This window comes from Cotesia glomerata, linkage group LG1 (assembly GCF_020080835.1).
Source record: "Cotesia glomerata isolate CgM1 linkage group LG1, MPM_Cglom_v2.3, whole genome shotgun sequence".
Taxonomy (NCBI): Eukaryota; Metazoa; Arthropoda; class Insecta; order Hymenoptera; family Braconidae; genus Cotesia; species Cotesia glomerata.
Window position 1 is genome coordinate 22808136 of NC_058158.1, and position 6313 is coordinate 22814448.

At 28.6% G+C, this 6313-nt stretch overlaps 1 long non-coding RNA gene across 1 annotated transcript; it reads left to right on the plus strand.

Annotated features, from left to right (window-relative positions):
* Positions 1–4518: 4518 nt before the first annotated feature.
* LOC123264758 lies at positions 4519–5648 on the plus strand. The gene is made up of 3 exons (XR_006509418.1): positions 4519–4630; positions 4723–5006; positions 5619–5648. It is a non-coding gene; the product is annotated as an uncharacterized LOC123264758 (long non-coding RNA).
* The last annotated feature ends 665 nt before the right edge of the window (positions 5649–6313 follow it).

Below are 6313 nucleotides of genomic sequence, written 5' to 3' on the forward strand. Positions count from 1 at the left end.
TCCTTGGAATAAATATATTTTATCTATATATACTGTCCATCATATTTTCTATTGTAATACGTTGAATTTGTTGATTTGATCAATAATAATTTCATATATTTTACACAATAAACTTAAAAAGTACTTGTTTCAATAAATTAAAATGACTGTATACATACTAATTACTTACCTGTTATTAGACGAGCTCTAATCTAATTATTTTTACTAATAATTAATAAATAATAATAATACATTCAGTATAAGACCTGAGAATCTATTGGAATAATAAAAATTATAATAAAAATATAGAATAATTGTAAAAAAAAAAAAAAAAAAAAAAAAATTAGAATTGTCGAGTTTCGAACCCGGACTTGGTAAATGAAAAGTTATCAAAAAGTGTCGGCGCCACAATAGAGCTTAACGTACCGATGTGAGAGGTAAATCATAAACTGCGTTTAAGAAAAACCGGTTTAACCGGAGAATTTACGGATGCAATAAAAAAAGTTATTTAAAGGTTTTTATTTAATTATGATTATTTATTATTATTGTTAGAGGGTGAAAATAATTTTTTTATGCAATGATTATTTATTAAATAAAATTTATTATTATTGCGAGAGTTAGCATGAAAATACTTTAGTTGCCGGTTAGTGTGTCTGACACACTCGTGGTGGCGCGACCGCTTGACACATTTCCCATCATGCATTGCAGGATTGGAATACCTTCTTATATATTATCTTAGCCATAACCTATTAGTGTCTTTTTCTTGGCGTAATACCTCCTTAAAAGAGTCGTAAAATTGTCGGATAATAATTTTTCAACAATTTCAAAGTCGATTTGAAAAGAGCGTACTCAAAAATGTTGTGGTTAAAAACATGCAAAATCGTCTAAAAAATGTCTAAAAATTAATTTTCATAACAAATTTGAGATCCAAATTTGAAAAATCTGCTCTCGGAATTGGGTTTCGGTGTCTTAAAAGAGTCTCAAAACAGTCTTGGTTTTTGTCACGTTTAAGATCTTAAAAAAACGACATTTTTGCGACTTTTTTATTATGACTAGAAAATCGAACGCACTTTGCGCGCTTCTGTCAAAATGTTTATTATCGACAATTTAATTAATCAATATTTTTACAAATTTTACTCATTAATATTTAACCGTTGCTATGATAACCATTGCCAAAAAAGGTCACCGTAGTAACGAAAAGCGACAACAATGAAAACATTACATCAACTTTTTAATAAAAGTTATGATTATTTTCATGGAAAAAATTCGCCATAGCAACCGTTACCATAGAAACGGTTACCATAGCAACGGTTACCATTGCAACGGTTACTATGGCGACGGTTACCATAGCAACGATTACCATGGCAACGAAAAGCGACAACAATGAAAACGTCACATCAACTTTTTACTAAAGGATTTATTTTTTCACGGGGACCCAAAAATCATTTATTTGATATTTTTAACCTTTATATTTATGTATTTGTGTTTTTTGTGAGTTACGTATGGAGTAAGTAATCAAAAAAAAAGTTTAAAGTCTCAAATTAACAGAATTTAACTGATTTTCCAAAAAAAAATATTATAAATACAGAGTATGATTTTTTTTTGCAGTTTTATTGGAAAATATATGAAAATTTTGATTAATGTTATTTTTGATCGCGGATATCTTTGAAACGGTTGATTTGAGGAACTTTGACCTTTGACCAAACGTTTTTTGTAGAGCGTAAAATTTCCTATTCATCCTCTCTCTAGGATGTTGCGTAAACAAGCCATTCCGAAGTAATTAAAATTCTAAAATAAAAAAAAAATATTTTCCCGTGTTATTTAAATAGGAAAATTAGAAATGTATTGAGACAAACCTTAATATCAATACTAAAGGCTCTCATAGGTACCAAAATTTTTTTTTTTGAATGTACTTTCAACTTTTCAACACCATTGAAGAAAAAAAATTTTTTTTTTTTTTGAAACACCCTAATATACATATATATATTAGACTGGGCCAAAAAAATTAACTATTTTTTTTTTTTTTTGTATATCGAAAATATTATTTGGGATGACAAAAAAAAAATGTTGTGAGAATTTGAGCCCTTAATATTTATATTAAGAGGTCTATCATCGCAACTTTTAATTTTTTCGGAACGGGTTTTGTCTCATAACTCCTAAACCATCGAGGTAAATGAAATAAACTTAGATGTTTTTGAAGCAAATTTAATTGTCTACAAAAAGACTGATTGAAATTTTTCGTCAGATGAACCGTTTTCTTATAAACACGCCTTGAAAATTGATAAGATTTCAGAATTTTATTGTTTAACTTTGGAATTTTGTAATTCACTTAAAAATTAGTATCCGGAAAAATTCAATAGAGATTCTTGAAGGGAATTTAATTTCCTACAAAAAATGTCTCTTAACATTTTTAGCTAAATTCACTCCTTTGAAAGTTATTCAAAGTTAAAGTTGATGTCAAAATAAAATTCTGGTTTTCGCTGTAAATTTAATTTTTTTGAGCCCATTGAAAATTTTGATCTTTTTATAGATAATAATTTTTATTTTATCAACAGAATTATGAAAAATTTGAAAAAATCATAATATATTTTTATTTATTGGCATTGAAAAGCTATTTTCTGCAGAAAATTGCATTTTCACTGTGTTTTGATAGTTTAAAAATAACAATCATGTTGTTTTCTCATTGAAAATTATTTACTTTTTATTTAATACAAATTTATCTACGAGAATCCGCTTTGATTAACAACCTCCCTTACTCCCCTTGTTTCATTTTTCGACATCAATCCACAGTACTACTTCTCATGAGATTACTCTCTCATTTTCTCAATAATTGCGTCGCTTAATACAAAGCCAACCGATTGAACATAACCTCAAAACAATATTATTAATTATTAGTATCGTATTATATAGCGCCACGATGTTTTTATTCATCTATCACCATTTCTAAAAAAAGACCCCTAGTTCGACCTTCACTTTCGGTATTTCTTACATTCCATTGTTCTACAAATAGAGAGGTTATGTTTTTAGATAACTGTAGCATCTTTCTTCATTGTTAATTGTGGATCGAGCGTCGCTTTTTAATCTCAGTATTCGTGTTGTGAGTTGTGTGTCTAATTTCTAGTGTTGTTACAATTTTTATTACAACCTGACTCTCTTTATTTGTTGTGATTTTTGATTACGTAAATATAATTGAATAATATCAAAGAACTGTATCAATATGACAACCGAAAAAATTAATTTGATTGGTGTTCCAATAGCTAAAATTAATGGTCGTAAACTTCCCACTATAAAAGAAGTTTTATTATTATTTTTTTATCATCACAAAGTTCTTCATCTAAAAGTCAATGAAAGTGCAAAAAAAACTGCAAATATAGTTCAAGATTGTTGGAAAAATTTACAAATTTTAACCTCCGGGCTTCGAAATACGATTAACAAAATACTTGAGTTTTTCAAAAAATGGCAATTATTGCAGTGCAATAAGAAAAGAATAAAATCACAAGCTCAAAAACAAAAGAAGTGAGTTTTGAACAAAAAATTCAACAGTTATTTAATATCGCTGGAAAAAACGGTCTAAGAAGTTTGAATGGAGAGATCAACAACTTTTCGGCTCAGAAACTATTGAATCAACCAGAAATTTCTGATAACTCCAGTTCACCAGAAACTTCGAGAAAATATGTTGAAATTATGGAAACCGATGAGATAGGTAGATATTTGGTATTTACAATAATACTTGATTTAATAAAATTAATAACTGAAAAAATAATTGCAATTTATTCTGTTCCCGTAACCGTATACAGAAAAAAAATTCTTGACTAGAAGGTAAATTATCTTGGCTCAAGAAAATATTAAGGAAGATTAAAAATTTCTTTAATGAAGTCAAAGTTTCTTGACCCCAGAAAATTTCTTTTGCTCCAAAATAACTTTTGTCTTCCTTAAAATTTTCTTGGTGCAAGAAGTTTTTCTGTGTAATTTTTATGCTCAGCATAACTAATTGATAACTAAATATTATGTAATCTTGTTATACTTTGATCACATTTTCTTGTAAATAATATCAAAATACTTTTCAGAAATAGATTTGGTTAATGATAATAATAATAATGAAATTACACCTAGTCAAGAGTTACTAACATCGTCGCAGTCAACTATCAGTCAAATTTCAAATGTTTCCGATTTTTGAAACAGAATTGTTGTCTGAAAAAAATACCAAAAATAAACATTATCACTCAAATTTAGCAGCTGCGCTTGATCGTGCAAATGTTAGCAACAGAAATGCTACATATATTTTGGCAGCTACCTTACAGAGCGTTGGAATAGATCTTCGGAATGTTAATTTAAGCTATAAAACTATCCAACGAAATCGTATACTTCTTCGAAAAGAAATAGCTGAAGGGTTAAAAAAAGACTTAAAGTTCAATGATAATTACGTAGTTCATTGGGATGGTAAATTGTTAAGCGATATTGTTGGCGCAGATGTTGTAGATAGACTCCCAATTCTTCTGACATCGTCTGGCGCTGAACAATTATTAGGCATTCAAAATTGGAGCAGGAACTGGAATTGAGCAAGCTTCAGCAGTAAACTCAACTTTGAAGCATTGGGGTGTCAGTGATTATGTCAAAGCGGTGTGCTTTGATACTGCATATACAAATACAGGTAAATCAATACTATTAACAAAGTATTTAGAATTGAGAGATTTTATTTTTCATGTTTGTTTTTAATTCATTAATGATTCTATTATTAAATAGGCATTCATCGTGGCGCTGGCGTAGAACTAGAGAATCTTTTAGGGCGAAAGCTCATTTGGTTGCCATGTCGTCATCACGTCATTGAACTACTCATTAAAGGTGTTTTTGAAGTATACTGGCCAACGCAAAATGGCCCAAATGTTTCAATTTTTGGTAGATTCAAAAATAATTGGAACAAGATAGATAAATCAAAATACAGTGCAGGAATTAATGATCCTATTGTTGCTAAAGTACTATCAGAGAAAAAAGACGAAACATTGGATTTTATTGAAAGTTATTCGCTGGTATGTTTTAGTTACATAATATCATTCACAAAAGCACTCAAAAACAACTTTCTTTTTCACTATACACTGAGAGAAAAAATTTTTTTTTAAGAAAATGCAAATAATTGAAAGAAGTTTTCTACATTTGGAAAAAAACAATTCTGAATGAAAATTCTCAAGTTATCTATCTAAAATTGTATTTTTGTTTTTTTATTTTTTTAATCAGTTAAACTATTTTCCAACAAAAAAGTTACTGTGCGAAAAATTTTGATTTCTTCTGCAAAGAAATGAAATTGTTGAAAATTTCCAACATATCAATGTCTTGTCACTAGAATGCCCATATTTTTCAAAAGAAATTTTTCCTTTCGGTAAATTTAAAAAATTGTGTAATGGAAAAATTTAAACCTTAAATTAATAGTAATTTCCTGGTGTCGATCGAATACAATTCATTTTAAACATAGACAAAAATATACGTGATTATCTTTAACTCGTAATTTATGTTAAATTAAAATTGATCGAATTTTGTACTTTGTTTTAATTGAAATCTTGTTCTTTTAGTATTCAAAAACGATTTTTAATTATTAATTCTAGATTAAGAAAATCAGTTTTTTCATTCGTACTCATTTGTTGCAGAAATATCTTCCGAGGAATGATTACCCAGAATTTTTAGAGTTAGCGTCAAGTTTTTTAGGAGTTAGTCCAAAAGATAATTTCACCTTTAAACATCCAGGAGCGATGAGTCATGCTCGTTGGATGTCGAAAGGTAATTTATTGCCTGAAAATATATATTTTTAGGGGAGAATTTAAGCTGACCCCTCATGAATTAACTAGTATTCGCCAAGTATGTATTTTCATAATTGTCATTTATATAAAAGCTTGGTTCACTTCACCTTCTGCTATCTTAGCTGCAAATAATGACTTAATTTTGATGCAACAATTGATACTCTATGATAAAATTAATTCATCTGTATCAAAAGGAGCTTTAAAAATGAGCGATCATTTGTGGTATTTAAGTGACAAATTAGCCATAATTTCTCTATTTGACGATGCTGTAGATCCGGAAGTAAAGAAAAATGGTAAAAATTTGAAAAATCGGAACCCTATAAAAACTAAAGCCAGAAAATATGAATTTGACTACAAAACTTACATGAATTTTTACACAAAGATGTAAGTGACTTCATTTCAACAGAATCGTTAACAATTTTAAAAGACTTTGACTTGCCACATGAATTTTTAAGTGAAGAAGTCGACAAGTGGTCCAGCATCGATAGTTTTCAGGAATGTCAACAATTTTTTAGTAAATTGGCTGTTGTCAATGAAGTCGCGGA